The sequence below is a fragment of the Cupressus sempervirens genome, chromosome 2 (genome assembly GCF_028749045.1).
Source record: "Cupressus sempervirens isolate cs-2001-9-10 chromosome 2, ASM2874904v1, whole genome shotgun sequence".
In the NCBI taxonomy this organism is placed as follows: Eukaryota; Viridiplantae; Streptophyta; class Pinopsida; order Cupressales; family Cupressaceae; genus Cupressus; species Cupressus sempervirens.
Genome location: NC_143119.1, coordinates 19,016,257 through 19,041,707, shown reverse-complemented (window position 1 = coordinate 19,041,707; position 25,451 = coordinate 19,016,257).

The window sequence follows — 25,451 nt, the reverse complement described above, 5'->3', positions numbered from 1 at the left end:
GATTTTGGCTACCAATCCTCCTTCTTAAAACATCTCTTTGATTAGGAGAAACATGTGTGTTATTTTTCCAAAAATATTCGATCAATGATTTCAAGGCTTCACTAATTTTTTTATCCTTTCATGGTAGTCTACCACTAAATGCCCATAACTCATTTTTTGTTGTATCTTCCAATCTCTCATGCCTTAGCATGGCTCTCCTTAGAGTACCTCTACCAATTTTTTATGTTTTCCTTGTCTTTCTCATGAGTCGAGCTTTCTTCATTTGGCTACTTACTATTGTCAATGTAAGTACTTTTCTTGTGATATTACTATCTTTTGTGCATGATTTAGAACCCACTTTATCATAAGCACTCATTAGATTCTTTACAATATTTTTTTCATTTGAATCATCCATCGTTCTTAGCCCAAGAATCTTGATGATAGGCCTAAATTTCAAATTCTTCATCATTTCAAAAAATTATTGGCATTGACCTGTAATATTTAATTCATCAAAAAATAAACTCCACATATGATTAACTATTCTTTGACAAGTACGCTTGCTAATCTTGTTAGGCATTGATTTCAAAATGTTACTATCAATATCAATCAAATACTTCAGTCTTCTAAAATGAATTCTAGAAGGTTTTACAATCTCTTCAATTCTCTCAACATTTTTAACATCAACATAAGGTTGAGTGTCTTGCATACCATGAACCAAAGATGATGTGCATTGGCAATAAGATGCAAAAGATGGAATATCACCTACTTGATGTGTTGATGTTGTGCCTTCAACATGACATGATGGAGTGTGTATATCATTGGATCTACAAATCAATGTCTCTTCAACATGATAGGACAATATGACTTTGACATTGGAAAATGGTGTAGCTTCACAATTCAATTGTATTCTCGAGCGTAACAATCTCATTCATTCTCTTTGTCTTTCCAATTCTTCCTCTCTGTTTCTTTGTATTGGTGGTTCTTGATCCTTTTCGAAAGTCAATTCTTCATTATTGATTTGCAAATTTCTTTTCTCATGTAATAATTTCATTTAATCTCTTTTAATTTCCAAATCTCTCTCCCTATCTTCATTTGTTTGAGTTTTTGGTTTCTTCCTTTGCATGATGATGATTTCTACATGTCAAATTATTCAAACATCTAAATTACTCAAAATGGGTAAATTACAAATTATTCAAATACATATAAAAGTTATAATTATTTGAATGAATACACAATATATATCAAATGACTTGTCAAATTTCTAACCATTTTGAAATAACATTTCATTTAAACATACAAATTTTATTGAATTCACTATATATTAAACACCATGTCAAATTATAATCAAATTTGTATCTATATATCAATAAACAATATTTAAAATAGATTGCACTAACCTTTTCTATACATGGAATATTCAAAAAGTCTTCAAATTGCATATCCAATGATTGAATTTGGTGTTTGCTAGCTTTCAAAAGTGTTAAAATAGTGTTTTCTATGTTGAAACACATGATTTCTATCGGAATAATAGAGTGCACAATAGACCAAAAGTAGAGAATGGATGAAATGGGACCCAAAGTTTCTTTTTGACCATTTTTAGGTCATTTCACATAGTGTGTATGCACTATAGTGCATACGCACTATAGCATGTACACACTATAAAGCACGTATGCACTATAAAGTGCGTATGCACTATGTGAAAACACATCACTCTCCATCCTCCCTACTCTCTCTCTCTCTTTCCATACTCTCTCTCCCATCCCCTACTCTCTCTCTCTTCCTACTCTCTCTCCCCTCTCCCATCCCCTACTCTCTCTCTCTACCACCTCCTACTCTCTCTCTCACTCTCTCCCATCCCCTACTCTCTCTTACACACACTCCCATCCACTGCACTCTCTCTCTCTCAGGCTATTTTATCTCTCCCCCTCTCCCATCCCCTAAACTTTCTCTTTTTCAAATACACACTCCCATCCCCCTCTCTCTCCCCTCTCCCATCCCTTACTCTCTATATATCTCACACGCACTCCCATCCCTCTCTCTCATCTCCCACTCCCTCTCCCACCACCTACTATCTCTCTCTCTCAAGTTCTCTCTCTCCCTCTCTACTCTCTCTCACCCATCCCCTACTCTTACTCTCTATCTCCCATTCCCAACTCTCTCTCACACTCTCTCCCATCCCCTACTCTCCCTCACACTCTCTCCCATCCTTTCACTTTGTCTCTCCCATCTCGTACTCTCTCTCTACCACCCCCTACTGTCTCTCTCTCACTCTCTCCCATCCTTTCACTCTATCTCTCCCATCTCGTACTCTCTCTTTGCCAACCCCCTACTCTCTCTCTCACTCTCTCCCATCCTTTCACTCTGTCTCTCCCATTCCATACTCTCTCCCTCTTTGCCACCCCCTACTCTCTCTCATACTCTCACACTCTCTCCCATCCCCTACTCTCTCTCTTTCATAGACACACACACACACACACACACACACACACACTCTTATCCCCCCAATATTTTCTCTTCCATCCCCTACTCTCCACATCTATCACACACACTCCCATCCCAATATCTCTCTCCCTCTCCCTCTCCCACTCCCTCTCCTACTGCCTACTATCTCTCTCTCCCTCTCTACTCTCTCTTTCTCCCATCCCTTACTCTCACTCTCTATCACATCCCCTACTCTCTCTCACACTCTCCCATCCCCTAATCTCACTATCTCTCTCCCATCATGTACGAGCTCTCTCTGCCACCACCCACTCTCTCTCACACTTTGACACTCTCTCCCATCCCCTACTTTGTCTCTCTTACACACATTCCCATTCCTCTCTCTCTCTCTCCTTTCCCACTCCCTCTCCCAACACCTACTTTCTCTCCCCCATCCCCTACTCTCTCTTTCATAGACACACACACTCCCATCCCCCCTTTCTCTCTCCTTTGCTATCCCCTACTCTCTAGATTTGTCACACAGACTCCCATCCCCCCTCTCTCTCCCTCTCCCACTCCCTCTTGCACCACCTACTATCTCTCTCTCTCAAGTAGTCTCTCTCCCTCTCTACTTTCTCTCTCCCATCCCCTACTCTCACTCTCTCTCTCTTCCATCCCCTACTCTCTCTTACACTCTCTCCCATCCCCTACTCTCTCTCTCTCTCTCTCTCTCTCTCTCTCTCTCTCTCTCTCTCTCTCTCCCATCCCCTACTCTCACTCTCTCTTTTCCACCCCTACTCTCTCTCACACTCTCACACTCTCTCCTATCCCCTACTTTCTCTCTTACACACACTCCCATCCCCCCTCTCTCTCCCTCTCCCACTCCTTCTACCATTTCCTACTCTCTTTCTCTCATATCCCCTACTCTCTCTCATTCCCTACTCTCTCTATTTCACACACACACCCATCCCCCTCTCTCCTCTCCCATCCCCTATTTTTTCTCTCACTTTCTCTCCTTCTCCCACTCCCTCTCCCATCACCTTCTCTCTCTCTCTCTCTCTCTCTCTCTCTCTCTCTCTCTCTCTCTCTCTCTCTCTCTCTCTCTCTGACTCTCACTCTCACACTCTCTCTCACTCACTCTCTCACTCTCTCTCTCTCTCACTCACTCTCACCCTCACCCTCTCTACTCTCTCTTTGCTACCCCCTACTCTCTCTCTCTTTCTCTCTTACACACATTTCCATCCCCCCTCTCTCTCCCTCTCCCACTCCCTCTCCCATCACCTACACTCTCTTCCATCCCCTACTTTCTCTCTCTTGAGCTACTCTATCTTCCCCCTCTCCCATTCCCTACTCTCTCTCTTTCACACACATGCACTCCCATCCTCCTCGATCTCACTCTTCATCTCCCACTCTATCTCCCACCACCTACTTTCTCTCTCTCTTCTGTCCCCTACTTTCAATATGTCTCCCCCATCCCATACTCTCTCTTTGCCACCCCTACTCTCTCTTACAGTTCCTCTCTCTCACATCCTATACTCTCTGTACCAATACTACTCTATCACACTTCCTCTCTCTCCCATCCTATACTCTCTCTACCACCCCTACTCTCTCTCACTTCCTCCCTCCCATCTTGTACTCTCTCCCCTCTCCCATCCCCTACTTTCTCTCTATCTCTTTGTCTCTCTCTCACACACACATAGCCATTCCCCCCCCCTGTAGTTCTCTCTTGCTCTTGGTTTGCAATTTAGGTCTCAATAATGCGTGCGTGTGCTATTGAGAATTCAAATACTTTTAATAGTGTGTGTGTGCTATAAGACACACATGTTATTGAAAGCTTTGCATTGAAACCAAGCCTAAGGCTTTGTTTTGCCTTGGAGATCCAACCCAAAGGTTTGGAGTTTATAAACATGTTTGAGATGTGGTTTCCAGCAAACATATAAAAAATGATTAATTTTTCTTGTGTGCTCCCCTTCAAGATTCCTCATGGTTGCGTATCAATAAGATCTTGTTACATAGCATTATAGGTCTCTATGTTAGCTATCTAACCATATAATTTATTTTTAATTTGAACTATTTCAATTCTTTCATCTATAATTTATTTTAAATGTATGTTCATTTTTTGTCAAAAACCACCATGTACTAATTGGGCTATAGATTTTAGCTCGTTCATTAAATTTTGCAACAACTTAGTTTTTTAGAAACTAGACTCCATTCTACACACTTTGAATTTTTTTTTTTTGATTTTAGATTAGTATTCAATTATTTCTATGGGGAGCACACAAATATTTCACATTTTTGGGATGTGTCTAGTTAAAAAATTCATTGAAAAAAAAAACACATTATAAAATTACTCAAAAAATCTGAGATAAACTACATAGTGTTAAGTAACTTTTGACCAAACCGATTAAAGAATTTCAAAAAAAAAGTTAAAATTTTAGGGGGGCCACACTTTGTACTATGTTATGTTTTTTGGAATAAATAGTACCACTTTTTGTGGCCCCTTTTTTTGATGACCTAAAACTAAACCATTTTGAAAAAAAGAAAAAAGTTTAGAAACTACATTCAAAAGACTACGACTTTTTTTTTAGTCATATCTTAAAATTTTGAGCGTAACTATCTTCAAATTCTTCTTGAAGTTCAAAATTTGTAGATTTCAGGAAAAAGGTGTCCTCTTATACCCCCCTTTTGGTACCACAACTTGGTGCACTTACCCATCTATCGATCTAGCAATTTCAACATTCATAGTTTTTCCTTCTCTCTTTCTGTGAAAGATGTTTGCATGCAAGTGATTCTTGGGAGCTATGGGGTTGATCTTTCATCAACTTAAACACTATATTACATTTTATTATTGTAATTAGATCATCCTCTAATTGAATGGCTTGTCTCTGTAGCTACATCAACTACTACATCCTTTAGAAAATGAAAACTTATGTCAGGCATAATGATGTAAACAAAGCTTGATCTATAAACTATGATTTGGAAGTTTTATAACTTAATCCAAAAAAATATAGATTTAATCTATAATCTAAGTAGTAATTGCATGGTATGTACTTTAAACCATTGAAATTAAAAGAAGATTAAAACTTAAACTCTTAATTTAATAATGTGTTTAATGTACATAAAAGAGAATAATAATAAAAGAAACTTAAATAGATGAGAGAATAAGAAAGAGAATAAAGAGAAAAATAAGTTGATACAAAGTTTGTCTAGGTAGGACTATGTCTCTAGGTTCGCTTCTCAATCGGGGGACCCCTTTATTAATTATGCCAAGCAAAATACTTTGTTATAGAATCCAAGCTTTGAGCCTTCATAGTCTCTTTCTTCTTTTACAATTGTTGGTTTAAAATAACACCTTGCAAATTGTCTCACAAAAATTTCTCTCCAAGAATTTCTCCTCTAAGACTAATTTCTTTCCCACAAGGACAAATTATCTCTACAAGAGATAAATAACCCCCTTTTATACAAGCTTATTTTCCTGTTATGGTGAAAACCATAATATTCTAGAAATCTCCCATTTTTACATAACAATCCCTCTATTACAATAAAATCTTACAAAATAATATACTTTCCAAAGAATGAATGATCTATAATTTGATCATAAATTCCCTCATAAATAATTTTAATATTATTTGGCTCTCCTTGGAAATAGATTTAATATTTTAAGGTTTTGCATCCTTAATTATAGTGAAGATATATTTCAAGAGATCTTCGTATTTTATAGGGGTTTATTCATAATCCTTTAAACTAGGGATGGTAAATGACATATGTCTTTTTTTTATATAAAATTTGTGGCCATTTTGTTAGAAAATAAAAATTCAGAAAAATAGAGGCCCATGAAAATAGTGGGCTCCTTTTCTTGAGGTCAAAGTATTTATGTAATATCTTCCACATTTTATCTTAGATTTTGATGAAATGAACACCATTTGAAAGCTTTAAAAGAACTCTTTAGAATGAGACCAATATTGACCCTTTTTCATGACTTTATTTTTTTACCTTTTCTTGAGCCCTCTAATTCATCAATTTCACCAAACTTTTAACTAAGTATAACTTCTACGTATGAGATCTTTTTGACCCCACTCATGTTACATCGGCTCCTATTTTCTAAGCTCTTTGGAATGATGTTGAATTTGAGAGATCTTGAGACTCTAAAATTTGAAGGCCTTCTAGATCCACCTAGATCATTCCTCCCCCATTGAGAAGCTTTTGGACCTCCAAAAGTCTATTCTTACATAGAATGAAAGTGAGGGCATGTTTGCCTCACTTGTCTAGTATCATGTGTACAACCTACTAGAATCCTAAATATCTAACTATTCATTAATAAAATAAAAAATGAGATAGCATTGTTGATACAATTAACTATACATCCACCAAGATTCATTATTGCATCCATCAACCACATAGTACCAACTAGTAGAAAAAGAAGCAACAACACTAAGTAACCTAATGAAAAGAGAAAAGTATCAACTCTTCAAATCCCCTACATAGGAACACCATTAGAAAATGAATCATCCAAACCCTCTTTCACCATCACTAGTTGAAGACTTGATTTTGCTTGCACTTGATCCTTACTTGTTGTAGTAAACATGAGAGTCAATATATTGCTTGCACCTACAATCATTTTAAAATGGCCTATATTTACAATCGATTCCTCATTCTTCATATGCTGAGCCTTTAAATTGTATTCAATCTCATCCTTAAACAAATGATACATATTATTCTCCATATAGAAGATATCTTTCCTATCATATTAGTATGGGATACCCAACACAATTTCAAATATGTCTAGTGGTACCACATCAAAGTCAATCACATCTATGTATTTGGATGTTATTATAAATTTTAACTTACGTTGCCTAGCTACCCACAATCTGTTCTCATTGCACACCTAACCTAAAGGATAAGGTCACTTGTGTGGCTTAGTTTCCAATCCCAATTATTTAACACTTTGAAATTAAATTAACTTTGGATCCACTATTTATCAATATGTCGATCTTAGTGTTCTTAGAAATCACCTTATATGAAAAAGTTCACACCTTTTACTATCTTTAGAAACATCACTACTTTTGGAAGTAGAACATGAAACATTCATGGTAGAATCAAACAAAATATTTACCTTTCAAACCCAAAATTGATATTTTTGTTTCATCATTAGAATCTAAACCAAAATCCTAAACAATAGGTTTAGTCATTTTCTTTCCTTTGTGATCCTTCTTAAACTACTATTGTTTCAATTTAGGATGTAGTTTCCAACACTTTGCATCTACATGCCCTTTCTTTTGATAATGTGAACAAGTAGGCTTGTCAACTTCCTCTTTCTTCACTATGGCTACTTTCTTGCCCTTCCTGTTTCCTTCAATAGGAAAAAATTCCTTCTTTGAATTGAAACTTGTCTTTCCTCCACCTACTCCAATATGGGTTGCTTGAACACACACTTCATCAAAGTTAGAAGGATTAAGCATCAATATTGTATGTTTCAAATAAGAATGCATTCCACCCATATACTTTAACAAAGTATCTTGTGTATAAAGATGAATTCCAAGAGTTAAATCCTTCTTCCTAAACACCTATGTATACTCTTGCATAGATTGACCTTTAACGTTCTTTAGATTTTTCCAGTCCATAATGGCTTGTTGCTTATAACCCAAAGGATAAAATTGTTTCTTCAAAGTAGAAATAAATTCATACCAAGATGAAATAATTTTGCTGTGTGTATCAAGATCATCCTAGATTTTACTCTCCCACTAGACTAATGCAACACCTCCCATTCTGAGAATAGCTAGTTGGATTATAGAAGAATCATTCAAAATATTTTGAACCTTGCAGTACACTTCAATCTTCTTAAGCTAGTTATCTAGTTTTCCTACATCCAATTTTCCATCATATATTTGAAAATCAAATTTTACACCAAGTTTTAACAAAGGTGCATTAACTTTCACATGTTTTTTCTTTTTCTTTTTAGAAGAAGTAAACAACTTAAAAGAAGAAGAAGAGGATGAAAAATATGGGGATGAAGGTTCAGGAGGGTCACTGCCACCTCCTGCTCCTTTTCCTTTGTCATCTTTTGATGAAGATTTAAATTCTTCATTCTTCATAGCCTTGTCCACCTTTCTCAACTATCATTCATGTCTCTCTTGAAGAAGAATTTCCACCAAAGCTTTCAACTCCACAAAATCTCTCTAGAAGGCTTCCACATCAAACTCAGAGAAATTTTGTTCAGATGCCATGACTCATGAATAAGTTCTTATTTTTCTAATATTTAGGTTGAACTCTACAATTTTACCTTCTCCTTTTTTTAACTTCAACCTGGTTATTATTCACCACCTACAATTTCTCTATAAAACAGGCTTTGATGCCAACTTGATCTATAAACTATGATTTGCAAGTTTTATAACATAATCCAAAATAAAGATTTAATCCCTGATCTAGGCAAAAATTGCATGGTAGGTAGTTTAAACCATTGAAATTACAAGAAGATTAAATCTTAAACACTTAATTTAATAATGTGTTTAATGTACATAAAAGAGAATAATAATAAAAGAAACTTAAATGAATGAGAGAACAAGAAAGAGAATAAAGAGACACAAACAATTTGATATGGAGTTCATCCAAGTAGGACTGTGTCTTAAGGTCTACTTCTCAATCAAGGGACCACTTTATTAGATTTTTCAAGCAAAACACTTTGCTACAAAATCCAAGATTTGAGCCTTTACAGTCTCTTTCTTCTTTTATAATTGTTGATGTAAACTAAAACCTTGCAAATTCTCTCACAAAAATTTCTTTCCAAGAATTTCTCACAATAATTTCTCCTTCAAGACCTTTCTTTCCCCAAATGACCAATTATCTTCATAAGAGAGAAATAACCCCCTTTTATACAAGCTTATTTTCCTATTATGGTGAAAACCATAATATTTTAGAAATCTCCCATTTTTACAAAACAATCCTTTTGTTACTACAAAATCTTAAAAAATAATATACTTTCCAAAAAATGAATGATCTATAATTTTATCATAAATTCCCTAATAAATAATTTTAATATTATTTGTCTCTCCTTGGAAATACCCTTAATATTTTAGGGATTTGCATCCTTAAATATAGCGAAGATATGTTTGAAGAGATCTTGCTATTTTATAGGGGTTTATTCATAAACCTTTAAACTAGGGATGGTAAATGACAAATGTTTTTTTTAATATAAACTTTGTGGCCATTTTATTAGAAAATATAAACCGACAAAAATAGGGGCCCATAAAAATAGTGGGCTCCTTTTCTTGACGTCAAAGTATTTCTATAATATCTTCCACATTTTATCTTAGATTTTGATGAAATGAACACCATTGGAAAGCTCTAAAAAAAACTCTTCACAATGAGACCAATATTGAACCTTTTTGGTGGCTTTATTTTTTTAACCTTTTTTTGAGCCCTCTTCTTCACTATTTTCACCAAACCTTCAACTAAGCATAACTTTTGCATATGAGATCTTTTTGACCCTATTCATGTTATGTCAGCTCCCATTTTTTAATGTCTTTGGAATGATGTTGAATTCACAAGATTTTGAGACTGTAAAATTTTTAGGCCTTTTGTATCCACCTGGACCAGCAACAACTAGATTAGCTACTATATCATTTAGAAAATGAAAACTTATGTCAGGTGGAATGATGTTCACAAAAATTATGTTTTCATTTTCAGCATTAGGCCTAGAGGCTATAGGAATACTCTATCATAAACTTTTGAATTTAGCCACAAACTCCCTCAGAGGTTCATGAATTTCCTTTTCTAGCTAGATTAATTAGAGCAATAGGGTGCATTCATTATTAGGTGTTTCAAACCTAGTCCTAGAGGTTATTTTCATATCATCCCAACTTTCTATGGAATCTTGAGTCAAATGAATAAACCAATTGGTCTAGAAAAAAAGTATCAGTGCTATCTCCTAAGTAGGAACAATGATAACACCACATGTTGTATGAAACCACTCAAGTGATCATCTATGGAAATTTGGCCATCACCTCTAAACTTGGGCAAAATCCCAGTTGCACCCTTGGGAAAACCAATAAGATTTACCCAAAGATTCATAAGTCCTATATTTTGTCCCAAAGGTTGATTAGTGGCCATATTTGGAAGTCTAAAATTTAATTGATGGGTATAATTGTAAGAGGGAATTAATGTTCTTGGGGAAATTAGGGCTTGTACAAGAAGTGAGATAGGAGAAGCCTCGGGGGGAGAACCAGGTCTACTGCAAGATTTAGTTCTCATTTTTCCTGGGGTGTTAAAATCAAGGAGAAATTTTAGATTTTTGAGGTGTTCATAGTTCTCATCAAGGATTCCTTTGTCTCTCTCCCTTCTATTGTATCTTTTATTAGCTATGATTGAATATGTCTAACCAATTTAAGGTCATGTCAGGGCTTAGGCAAGTCTATCCACCACTATCACCTCTTGAACTATAGGTAAATCCCTTAAAGCTTCAACACATTCTTCTTCCCTCTCCAAAACCCTAATGACTTGTTGGAATTATTGATTTCTCTATTGGTATTTCTAGGTGATGGAAGTTAGGTTTGAGATTATGTCTTCTTGTCTATCAAAAATCTAGTTTCAACATAGGAAAAACATCATTATGTGGATGAACAATTACAATTCATTATCAATTATAGGGCCTAGTCTTTTTCTTTTGAGACATCCTCAGTAGAGTTGCCAAAAATCTGTTAGTGAATAGATTGTCTTCCCCTTTTTGAAAGTTAAATAACTTGCTCTATACCTAGGATGGGAGACCAATGAAGCTCGCAATAGTTGAATAAACATTTCTTTAACCATTTCCCTTTGATTTTAGGAGGTGTAACTCCCTTTGATAGATTATCAATGAATGTATATTTAAAGCAAGATAAGTGCCTACACATACTTTTACTAGAAAGTTCCTAAGGCTATGTCACACAATCTTGGGTACAAAGGTAAAATCTAAAACTTTAGGAATATAAAGTGACCTCAAAACTGATGGGGACACAACCCAAGAACAGAATGGACACAACAGAAAAGGGAAACTTTATTAACTGAAAAATAAGGTAGTACATTCAGAACAAAGAAAATAAACTTCAAAACATGCCCTAAGGGCTTACAATAGCAAAAATGTGGAGATAATTTCTCCTTTCAGTACCTCCTCTCAAACTCCACTCCGAACTGCCTTTTACAATGCTAAAAATCTCCTTAAATAGACCCCAGAGGGTTAAGGATTAGGAGTACATTCTAGAAAGTTCTAGTAGGCATCCACCGACCAAATAGAAGGTTCCAAAAGCTGTGTTAGAAGTTGATGCAAATCTAGAAGAATCCAGATATGGTAACCGAACTTTTGGGAGGCATAACTTTTGAACTGTAGCTCCGATTGATGAACCGTTTACATTTTTGAAAAGCTCTCAGAGCACTCTATAGCCCTATGGACCAGCTTCGCTCATCCCCCATTTTTTGGCCCTTTTTGAGGTCATTTAATGCCCCTAACCTAACTTTGAAGCATTCTTAGGAGGTCTCCACAACCTGAAAAACTGCAATAACTCTCAAACCGTGGGGCCTTATGACCTGATTCTTTTTCTGGAATGCTCTAAATTACAATTACATTCATCTAGCCAATTTACACCTCCTAGTTCACCAAAATGATGGCTCAATTACATACTCCTATTTTTTCAATATTTACACGAACACTGATAGTGGAACTGTGAGAATTGGAACCTTTATTTGACCCAAATGGGTATCCAAAAATGAAAACACATGAAATAGAAACTAAGTCTAAGTATTTTTTTTGGGTGACATAGGATTACCCTTATACCTCTGGATGCTCTTGCACCAAAAACATGGGGTCTTCTCAACATTGAATAGAACTTGAAGAATATTGTGAAATATTCTAAATGCATAAAATGAATATCAACAACAATTCAAAATAATAATCAATGTCATGAATAATCAACACAAAAATTCACAAAGTAACCACCACATCAAAGTTCAAACACAAAGTTTTGAACCATAATATGTATTGATATATATATATATATATATATATATATATATATATATATATAACTTCCAAGCCAAAATTCTTAAGAACAACATTCACATTATCATCTTTACTTTTTACCAATTGTCATCCAAAAATATCAAAGTAAAACTTCTATTAATACTATTTGCTCTCTATCTAAAAGCTAACCCTTAATCATTTTTATGACCCAACATATATAGTTTTAGAATCAAATAGGCTTCCATCAAAACCCATCCATCTCAATTATAAACAATTATTAAACATAACCAGCTAAAATAGTTTTAGAAAGAGAAATCAAAATGTACAACTACCATGAAACTAAGCTTCTTCACTGAACTTATCATCATTTAACATGGTTTTTTTAACTAATTTATGGCTCCAAAAGGTTCCCATGAACTCTTGGGATTCATGAGAGTGTGTGTTCTTTAGGTTGAGTAGTTTCAACCTACAAGCATCATTTTGCCACTTCAACTCCTTAATACTTTTTCTCTATGTGGGCATGATCTCCTTTTTCAAATACAACATATACTCCATGTTGGCCACAATAGTGAAATATTGATAAGTAGGAGCATCACTGGCTCTAATCTTGAACATAACCTCTTACAAAATCCTTAGTGAGGTTTATGAATCTATGTTGCCATCCTCAAACTATAGGATACTAGTAGGGTTGATTATTTCCATGTCCTTAGGATTCCTTCATGCATCTCTTTGATCTCATTCTCAACTTCTCACATTTCATCTAAGGCTTCTTTGTATAGGGAATCTTTCAAACCCTTATTGCTTTTCAATATGAAAAGCATAAATGGGTCTGTAGTCTTGATGTGATTTTTGGGGAGAAAACTCATCATGCCATATTTTTTTACCTCACACACTTGAAAAACAATAGCCTAACATTAACTTTGATCTATTTCACACATAGGGATGAGAGTTTGGATTTCTCTAAGTAATGCCTCTCCCTCTTTGTATGTAGTGGTCAAATCCAAAATGAATTTACCTGCTTCCTTCTCAACATACCTGATCCAATCACCCATCATCTCTTCAAATAGTTTTCCTCTTAGTATTTCTTTGACTAATTATTGGCTATCAAAGGAGTTATCATCAAAAGATTATGGAACTTGGATTAAGGGAAGTGTGCCAATGTTCATTAAAGAATCAATATATTTGGCCATAGTAATGACCATTTATTTCAGCTCTCTCTTCTCCTTACTATCTTTTCTGATTTACTCAACATGTAGTCAGCCAAGAACTTAAAGATGTGATTTCTAGTATCCCTATTATGGACTCCCAAATCCATGGTGGTGACCTTAAAATCTTTGAATTCTACTTCATATAAACCCTCCTTCAGCTTATAGGTGGCCACATCTACCATTACCTTCTCTATGAAAGGGTATTTGGTTAAGTGGGCATCTCTCTTTACCTTCCTATTCTTGGGAGTGTGAGTGGCATACCTAGTAACTATATCCTTAGGGGGCATGGAATGGGTTTAAAGCTATGCTTCTTGTTTATAGAATTAGATTGCTAGTGAGGTATGGTATTGGCTACAATCACCCATTCATTGATTCTAAGGGGAGTTATGAAGCTTGACTAGATCAACTTTTTAGTAGCTACCAATTATATATCCATCTCCTAATCACCCGAGAACATGATATTACCTCCTTTATCCTTCTCTTGATCTATAAGTTTGGAACCTTAAAATTTTCTTTGAATTGGCTTTGTAGACATAGTTTTGGACATAGTTCTGAGGTTTTTTAGGTGGTTCATGTAGGGCCCATTTGTCATTGCACCAAAAGCCATCACTGTTAGTGAACATGGAACACCACATAATTAACCACCTATGGGTAGGGGAGCACATCACATCACCCAACAATCTCCCCCTCGACGTGCATACCAGGTGCTTACATAGGTCAGGAAGGCACCGAGGAGATTTGAACCCATGACCAGGGCTCTGATACCAATTGTAGGGCCCATTTTCTGTTGCACCAAAAGCCATGACTATTAGTGAACATGGAATACCACATAATTAACCACCTATGGGTAGGGGAGCACATCACATCACCCAATAGTTCAATGGTATCACTTCTTTCTTCCTCTAAATAGTAGAAACACAAAATACATCATCGGATGAAAGGGATATGTTAGAAGTCAAAGATCTAGAGAAAGAAATAGTCTTTGCAAGTTTTTCAATTTGCATTGCGCTGGTTGACTTTTTTCTCTTTCCTCTTAACCAACTATGCTTGTACTCCAATATAAATCTAAACCTAATGTTTATGTCATCCTCCTTATTTCTATTCTAGTCAACCTTGGGTTGCATCTGTTCAATCCTTTCTTTATAACCAGGTTCAATGAATTATAAACCATCTTGAATAATCCCTTCTAGTTTGAACCTTAACATTAATGAGGTGATCTGAGAAAGTGTAAGCCTTGAGTGATCTCTTTTAGAAATCTCTTGTTCACTATTGCAATCTTCCCATAAATATTCAAGTTGAGAACTAGTTGAACCTAATCTCCTACACAAAGCACTAGTTTTGAAAACCTCTTATTGTCAAAAGCTCTCCTTTGTTGATTATACCGTAAATTGAAGTTTAATAGTTCACTCTAGATTGTTGAAGAATTGATCATCATGTTTCAAGGTAAGGAGTCACATTTAATGGGGAATATAAATTCTCATTTATCTTTAGGAAGGTGCTCGTTAACCATAGAGAATATTTTTTTTCATATTTTGGCTAGGAAAAGGAAATATAAAGCATACCATGGTAACTTAATTAGTTCTTCCTCAAAACCCCCTACTCTCAAATTGGTGAACCTAGGGAACTAAATGTAGAAACTTCCATATGTTCAAATTAATCATTGACCTTCTAGGGACATCCTTGGCATGGGGGTTTCAGCAAGGTTAAGGTGTGCATTTCCTAGAAAAACATCATGTACCTTTTTAAAATATCCTAATACCCTATATTTCCTTAGCAAGGGACAATATTGATATATAGTTATGTCTTCACTTATAGGTTTATGTGGAATAACAATGAGATCACTTACACATGCAAGATAATATGTTAGATAGGAAGACATAAAAAAATCTTGTTTAGAGGTTTGTGAGTGATTAAGTTGGTTCCTTAATGAAGTAGCTATGAACTCAGCCCAGTCAAGAAATTGTTTGCTATTTAAAACAATGTCTTTTTAATGAAATGTCCATTCCTAAAAACCCAAAACATGAGCTGACCATCTCACTCTATGCAATAGAATTACTAAGTTGTGTATATGGGGTTTTATATTAACCTTAGTGAGCACTTTAGGTAATATTGAACCTCCCCTATAAAATATTTCTATCCACTTCCTAGCCATCTAATTATGGTATTTTAAAGGATCTTCTCAGAATTGAACTAGAGACTGGGTAGGGATCTAACTCGTAAAAGAACACTTTAGAAGTTTTATGAAAGATGAAATGGTCTCTCTGGTAATAGAAAGAAAGGGTTCCCAATTCTTATTTATTATGCTCTTAGCTTTGACATCATAATGGTTTACACAATATTGGAGTTTAATTCTAGGCTCAACAATCTAGGAGGGAAAGCAGCAACTTCAAGGAGACCACTTGTTAGAACTTCCAAACATCCTTTAACCTTATCTTTCTCTAAGAATATTTCTTGTAATTTCTCAAATTCAACTCCCATTAAATTAGTATTAGAAATTACATGCCTTCGGTAGTCCAAACTAGAGGTATTTTTGAAAAAATGCATGGCATACTTCATTTTTTTATGGAAAAACAAAATTTGCAATTCTTTTTTCTTAAAGAAAAATAAGATTATAGAAGTAGAAAGGGAAGATTTTTTAACCCTCACCTATAAGCCACTTAAAACCAAAATACTTCTCCTTCTTCTTCCATTTTTCTTCTCTTGACTTCTCATGGAGTAGGATAAAAAGAAAAGCTAGCATAATAGGGAAACTACTACAAAATGATGAGGTTTTAAATTGATATTATTGTAGACCAATACACATGCTTCAAGGAATAATGGTGTTTCTTAATTAAATTTTCATCTTGAAGGAAATGTCATTACCATCATTATCACTCTTTTAACAACACAATTTAGCTTTCAATAAAAGGTTTTACCTTTTCTTCCACTTACACTACTAGCTTGTTGCCCATACTATGATAATGATTCTAAGGATATGCTTACATCATTAGGTCATCATTTCCTAAGCCTTCAAGGAAATTGTCTCATCAGTCATTGATTACTTTCTCAGGTGTTGACAACTACTTTGAAATACTTTAAACCTTGGTTCAAAGAGGTTCCAAGTCATTTGAGGGTAAGCTAGGGACATGTTTGATAGGTCTCACTTGCAAATAAAAAGTTAGTCCAAAAACCTTTGGTTTAACTCGTTTCAACTACTTTGAACCTTAGTTGAAAGAGGTTCAAAAAGGTTCAAAAGAACTATTCACAAGCATTTTAGAACAAGGCTGAACTTTATGTATCTAGGTCAAAACACATCTATAGGGGTGGTGACATGTAGTTCAAAAAGGATGATTTTGGCAAGTCAAGAGAAAAATAGAGGATTAATTATGGTGACTCAAAAACTAGGGAAAACAATATTATAGATATTATTATTATTAAATATATTAATTAAATGATGATTAAACCTTAGAGACATGTCACTTTATAAGATATGTCTCCTCCTCTCATATTTACATGAGATCCAAATCTACATTTGGAACATATCTATAGAAATGTCAATATAATTTCATTTGTAGAAATAATCCATGTTAGTCAACATGGTATCAAAGCTAGCCTATAAATGAAACATAAAGAATGAAAAAAGGCATAAAGAATAATGATAGTATTTTAACATGGTATAAGAGATGATTGGATTATCTAAAATAGTTACTCTAGATGCTACAAGCTATTTTCAATTTATAGAGAAATTTCATTAAAAGATAGAAGAAATAATAATGGCTTGGATTTTACACATTGTAAATATATGATAATGATTGTTCTATTTATCAAGCAGTTAACATCGAGAATAAATAAAAGGTAGTTCTATCTGAAGAGTAATGGTAAGATTTGACACAGAAATCCAAAGAACTAAAACCATTTTTAAAGATAGATTTGGTAATTCTTACCACTTAAATCTCAAAGGTGACCTCCTTTGAGATGTATTTATGTGCATAGTAGAAATAGTGAAGGTTTAGACTAATATTTGAAATTTACATTGCAAATGGTGAAGTCATATTAGATTGAGCAGTCATAGATTTCTTTTAACATAAATGGATTCATTAGAATCTAATACATCTAGAAATCTATTTTAGAGATAATGTGTGACATTGGCTTGCCTTATAATTATGCCATTATGATCAAGGTTATTGCCTGTGCTAGAAAAATATAATAATGTTTTTGATTAACCTAAAACAGGTTTTAATGGGGCCCTAAAACACTTACAGTTCTAAAAGTAAAACATACATAAAGCACTTAAAGTATCAAACAAACTAAAAGAAGCATTATGAAACAACCCCCCATAGGGAAAAAAGATATAAACCTAAAAAAAAATAGGAGAGCAGAACAAAAACCTAGGAAAGGCCCAAAAGCCAGGAGCGCTGTTGAGGTTATTTCTCTAAGTATTTCCATAGCCTAAATTTCCAACTCAGACATTCTTCTAGCTACCTCTTTCATATCAAATAGATTTTTATCAGGTTCTCTGATGCCCTTCTTCTTTGTGCTAGATCTAGTTCTCTTCCTTGAGCCATCCTCAGGAGACCTATCTTTTGGATTGTGAGGAGTATGGTCATCCTCCTTGCTGACCCTACATTCTTCAATTTTTCTGATGAGCACCTTTATGTTCTCATTACCATCTTTGAGGATGTTGTAGCTTTGCTTAATAATATTTTGCATAGAGCCCTTCATGGTTTGAGCCCTACTCTTCACTTCCTCCACTCTATTATCCATGTCCTTATCCTCCTCTATTTTTCTATTCTAAAAACTATAATTCTCCCCCTCCAAACTACTCACTCTATATTTGAGCTCCTAAATTTTATGGAAAGTCCATTTAGTTGTTTGATAACTATCTATTGCACTGTTTTTTGTAGTGTTAAGAACATCCATTTGAGGGTTTTCCTTAGTGATATCACTTAAAATGAAAAGGGTCGGCTCAATTAGCTCCTCTATTTCAATTTTTCCCTCTTTGTTCTCCTTGACCATTGTTCTAATCATTTCTCTATTGATCCCCATCCTTGTAGGAAAAGTATCAAAATTCCTCCACACCACATTCCTATCTTTGCCCAAAATCATGCATTTGTAATGGCTAGATTCCAATTTGTCATAATCCTACCTATGCTCTTCCACACACCCCTACTTCTTATTATGTAATAATTGAAAGCTTTGCCCAAAACTAAATATCTTGAAATAGTTGTAGAAACTTTCAAATAAATGATCCAATACATTAATACCATTTGTGCAAAAGAAAAGAAGCTTAGCGATTCATGCAAATCAAACTTCAATCCATTATATTGGAAAATAAGACTTCAGCATTATAAACCAAGCCATGTATCAATGAGCTAGGCACATAACTAACTAAAAAAATTCAATCAACTCATAATAATAAAAACTACCATGAAAGTGCAATGGAATACCTGACACTATGAAAAGACCCTTAAAGCTAAAAATGACATGGACACATCTTTCATACCTTTAGCATAGTAAATAAACCACTTCACCTGCCTATGGTTCACCGTGTGATATGTAATGATATTATTAGTCTACAAGGATAATGATTATCATTGAGATGTTAGATCGATAAACTTGGATCTAAGGAGATGCGTTGAATGGCATAGTAGAGATCAGATTGTATATGTGAATATGAGCAAGATGGTCAATGCCTCAATCCCACAAGTCATGGTTTTGCAGAGTCAAGTCAAATTAGGGGTCATCCAAATTGGCATCACATTGAAGTTGGTATAGCTCCATATGAAATTATGTTAGAAAAGGATAACATGTATTGAGGATACTTGAAATATAGTTAATCATCTTTCCACGATTATCTAATGTGGATCTATGATGAACTTGTTGACATTAATAAAAGGTATTAAGTTAATATCACCAATAGGATAAAATAGTGATAAAGGAGCATAAATTAAGGGGAGTATCATCATCATTACCCCTATGACATAGGGTGTGAGATTGGTTACAACTCGTCAAATACATCGTACACCCTATACTTGGTACATGGCTATATAGTGGATTAGAGATACATATATTGTGAATTTATATTAGAAAGGTAACCAAAGACATTTGCATGCAACTTAGATTGGAAAGGAAAAATCAACTATAATAAAGGTTAGATTGGAATCTGTTAGAGGAGAAAGGACTTTTCTCGAACATGGAGAAAGGGTGACTAATTTGTTAAACCAACTACTCCCAACCTTAGTTGTCTAGCTATTTCATTAATCTGGATTCCTCTTATCTTTTGGTCATGGGTGAGGATAATGACAGATCGATGCACCTCAAGGTGGAGGCTAGAAAAATGGCTAGAGATCCTTCTAAGGGTGGGGCTTTCTCATTAGCTTAGGAGGACAATGCAAACACCATCAACAATAACATGGAGAGAAATGGTATGGATTTAATTTCACTAAATAGGGAGATCTCAGTTATTAAAGAAAGTAAATAGGAAAAGGGGTAAGGTAAAAACACCAAAATGTTGGAGGAGCTGACAAACGTAGGGAAAACCCACAAAGCTAAAGGTGACAAAACTATGGAGGAGCTAAAAAATGAAGGTAAAACCCTAGAATATGTACTTCTTGATGATGTGCTCGAATCTATTGAGGATTGTCATTATAGATCTGTTATTGTATTCTTTTTTAAGGGCATTCCTCCTAAAAGTGATTTATTTAAATGGGCAAAACAAAACTGGGAAAGCAAAGGGTGGGAAATTGAAGCTTTGAGAGGGTTTGGTAAAGGTTATATTTCTTGTAAATTAAAATCTACTAATGCTTCTCAGGCAGTTCTTCAAAATGGGCATGGGTAATATCTGGATAAATTCTTTATTTATAGGCTTGGATATTAGATTTTCATCCCGAAGGCCATTCTAGATCAAAATACGCAATGTGGATTGAGTTACCATTTCTTAATCTAGCCTTCAAATCATTTTTGAAAAATATAGTGGAGCAACTTGGGAGAGTTATCTGGTGCAAGAATAACACTGATAGGTTTTCTAGCCTAAGAGTGCATCCAAGGGCTTGTGTTGAGATAGATTTGAATAAGCAGTTGCTAGAAAATATCAAGCTAATTGGGCTAGGCTTTGAGTTTTCTCAGCCAGTAATATACCTTAATAAATCCAGTGCTTGTTTTTTCTATAGACATGAGGAAAATTTGATAATAGACCACCCATCCCATAAGAGTAGAGTTAGTCTCTCCCAGGCCATAGATCCAACCTCAAACCCTGAGTTGCAATCTCCTCAACCTATGTTAAGGTCAAATATACCTACCTAGTCAAAACAATCTAATCAATCTACTAGTGAACCAAAGATCCTAAATGATAATGTTACATCTCCTACCTATAAAGATGCCATAATGACAAATTGTTGGAGGATGATTAGGAAAATAAAAGACCCTCCTAGGTCTATTGCTTCACATACTATGAGTTCTTCACCTTTTCATAATCATTCTTAATTTCCAACTAGAGCCAATGTCAAGAATAAGGAAACAACCTTGTCCAGTCCTTCTACAAGGCATAGATCTCCTTCTCCTTCAAAGAGAATCAATTTTGTTCAACCTAGGAGACATTGATCAAGGTCACCCAGTCTTAAGATTAAGGATCAAGAGAATTCTAAGAATTCTATTGTGCATGCAAACCATTTTGATGTGTTGCCACAAGAGGATGACTCTTCTACCTTAGTCTAACTATGAATATGAAAACTATGTCTTGGAATGTTAGAGGGTTATCCCTCCCACACCACAAATTTGAGGTTAAGAAAACCATGTTAAATGGAAGCTTGATGTTGTATTCTTACAAGAGGTTAAGTTAAATGGCCCTTGCCTTGTAGCTTCAGCTTCATTACTCAATGTTTGGAGAGAGGGAAGCTTCTTCTATACATTGCATAATGAAGGGGGGAGGGGGGGTGGGGGGGGGGGCGGGGTGGTGCGGGGGGTAGTCTTGGGGCTGGCTTCTTGGATCAATAGGTTTGTCATTGATAGAGGGGAGGACCCTGCACATAAATGTGTGTGGGTCCTTTCTTTTATCAATGGCCAACCTATTGGTTTTTGTTCGATTTATGCCCCTAATAGTGCAAAAGAAAAATGTGACATATGGGATTGGTTGTCTAATAATTTACCTCAGGAAAATTGGGTTTTTGGAGGTGCTTTTAATATGGTTGAACATCACTCAAATTGCAATTGGTTCAACTGTGTAAAACTTAACAATGATGAGTTTGATGAATGGCTTTTTTTCGTAACACTATTAGGGTCATAGATCCAATTACTAAAAAATACTCAAGCCACCATCAAAATTGGTTTACTTGGACTAACTATAGGATTGGAGTTAAGAGGAAACTTAGTAGATTAGATAGATTTTACATCTTCCCAAACTTGGAACTTGTTGAAGGTCCCACCTATATTTTGGTTACTATAGATTATTCTACCACACTTTCAGATCACTTTCCTATTGTTTCCAACATTACTAAGGGGAATTTGAAAGTGGCTGAATCACAACTACCATTTAAACTTAACATCTCCCATATGAAGATTTTTTCCTATGTTTATGCCTTGGACAGGTTGTGGAACTCTTTTCCCAAGCCAAAAGAAGGAGAGTCTTATATAGTGTGGTGACATTTAGCTATCTCTAAATGTGTTGAGTTTCTACATGCATTTGGTAGAAGATTAGCATGGCAATGAAAAAGGCAAGAGAAGTCTCTATAGAAAAAACTTGAACAAAAACAAAAATTGTTGAATTATAATCCAAACAATATAGTTATGCAATCTTCCATAGCTTCCATTGAAACTCAACTTCATAATCTTGACCACTACAGAGGGCAAGGAGCCAAAATCAGAGCTAGATTACACTAGTTTAAAGAAGGAAATATAGGCTCTAAATACTTTTAGTATTTAAATTATAAGCATAAAAAGTAATTCATTGGACCTATATTCAATGAGGATGGTCAAGTGCATTCTCATCTAGTAGATACCCAAAAAGTATTTCAGATTTTTTGTGAAGAACTTTTTAGGGAAGAGAAACATATGCAGGATGTGCATTTGGTCTTAGAAGATATCCTTGAAGATGTTATCCTGAGAAAGGTGGATCCAAATTATTGTCATTATATTGATCATGACCTTTCTATTGAGGACTTAGAACATGCTATTTTTCAATGGCCTATAACAAGAGTCCTAGGATTGATGGATTATCAATTAAGTTCTATCAAACCCTATGGGAGCATATTAAGGAAGATTTCTATTATGTGTACCTTGAAGCTATCAAGGAAGGATCCTTAGGTCAAAATATTAATAGAGGTTTTATTAAGCTTTTTCGTAAAGGGAAAAATATAGACTTCATATCTAGATGGCATCCCATCACATTGTTGAATATATCTTACAAAATTATTGCAAAAGCTTTGGTGACTAGGATTAAACCAGTGACCTAAATGATAGTCAGATCTGAACAAATAGGGTTTCTTGGTGGCAGATTCATTTTGGATAATCTTATGTTAGCATGGGAGGCATGTGAATGGGCCAAAAAATTTGGATAAAATGTGTTATTATTTAAGTTGGACTTTGATAAAGCTTATGATATAAAGTGGTGGGACTTTATTATAAGGATGTTGCGATTGTTGGGTTTTGGGGCCAAGATTTGTAGGTATGTTAAGATGTTATTTAGAGATGTTAATACTCAATTAAGGGTCAATAACTCATTGTCTGATACATTTCCTTTACAATGCTCTATAAGGCAAGGATGTCCATTGTCTCCATTCTTGTATGTTTTAGCTGTCGATGTTCTTGGATATCTTTTGCATAAACATAACCAAATGGGACTTATTAAGGGCATATCTATTCCCAATAATTTACTGGTAATCAATTCTCATTTTGTGGATGAGAGCTTGCTGTTTATTCAAAACTTTGAATCTGAAATTGAACATGTGATGGAGGTGTTGGACGTGTATTGTTCTATGTTAGGCCGTAAACTTGCACACACAAAATAGAGTTCTTGATGATTTAGTCTGATCCTATACCTCCTTGGATTCATAATCAATGGAAGATTATTAAACATGATAAATTACCTATTATCTCGATATTCCCTTTGGTTTGGGGGTCACTCCTCGTGACATGTGGAATTGGTTCCTTACCAAATTGAAGAACAAACTTTTTAATTGGGGCAACAAATATCTTTCCTTAGCTAGGAAAATATAGGTGATTAATTGAATCTTTTTAGCATCACGCATGTATTATTCTTCTTGTTGGATGTAATCTACCAAATGTTATGATGATCTTACTAAGCTTATCTACCAATTCTTATGGGCTAAGTGGGATGGCAAGGCAGGCTTTAGGGCTACCTCATGGCTTTATTGCATTCAACCTAAACATAGAGGAGGGTTGGGTCTACTAGATCCTAAGATAGAGGGGTATTTTTTATTTTCCAAATTGACAGTTAGAGTTTTTTCAGGTGATGAACCATAGAAGATCCTGTGTGTGTAACAAAATTTCTCTTGCTAATATGAATAGGAGGTGGCATTTTGTGGGCTAGCTGGATAAAATTCTACTTGCTCCTTTTTTCTGTATCAAAGGTTTTCTGCCTTTGCAATCCATTTGGTAGGCTTGGAAATTGTTTGGAATGGAGAAAAAGCTCCTTACAACATGGTTTTAGCTTTTTTAGTTCTTCAATTTGGTGGAATAGGCTTGTTCAATACCATGGACAACCCTTAGCTATATGTCTCCCTAAACAAGCTTGATGTCATTTTAGCAAAGGTATTAAACATTTTAGTGACATTTGGAACTTTAATACTCTTGACTGGGTTGCTTGGACAAATATCAAGGTCTGCTTTAGTTTACTTAATAGGATTTTAGGATTTTTAATATTTGTCCAGTCACTAGTTCCCCAAGATCTCCTAATGAAGATGTGTACTCCCTTGCAATGTAACATTCTCGAGGATTGGTGGTGGCTGGAGAAATTTCTATTTTCTAGCTTCCCCTTAAAAAAAGTCTAGCTTCAAATTCTCCCAGCCTTAAAATTGAATTCTTGACTTAACAATAAGTGGAATTGTAGGGTTTTAGAGAGGACATGGATCAACTTGAGTTCGCAAATTTCAAAATCCAAAGTGGAGGAAAATTCATAGATTTTGTCATGGAAATTTTTACACCAAAAATTACCAGTCAGTGAGAAATTAGGATTCTTGTTTGTGAAAGCCAATTCTTGCCCATTTTGTCATCAATATGAAAATTTGAAACATATCTTTTGGAGATTTCCTAGAGTAAGAAAGAAATGGAATGTTATATTTCATTGTTTTCTTGCTATATTTTATCATACTTTGAGATGGAAGGAGGCAATCTTCAGGATGAGTTTTCATAAGAATATAGTTTCAAATTCTATGCACCAATGCATTTTGTTACATATATGGAAAAGTAGATGTTGAGCACATTTTACTAATCATTATTTGCATCAGGAAATAGATATTTTAGTGTTTTACTTAGACATGTTGTTTGAACTAGTTTATTTATGTTCGTAGCTAAAGATTAAGCATAAAGATAGAGCAAGATATCAGAGATAGCTGGATGAGATCAAGTATTAGTTTTTACAGCTATAGGGAGGTGAAATAAAATGATCTAGGCACCTTCAACAACTTCTTAGTTTTAGAGTCTAATTGAATTTTTATAATTGTTGTTGTTTGCTTTATGTGATAGCTTGTCAGTGTCTAGTTCTTAAGCCTTTCGACTAATTATTTGTCTCAATGGGTTAGCTATTTTAAAGCCTTGCGATTGGTTATAGTTTTGTTGGCTTAGCACTTCTAGTTTGTTGTAATCATTTATTTGTATTATTTAATCAGCTTTCTTCAATAAAAAAAAGGTTAGACTGGAAAGGAAGA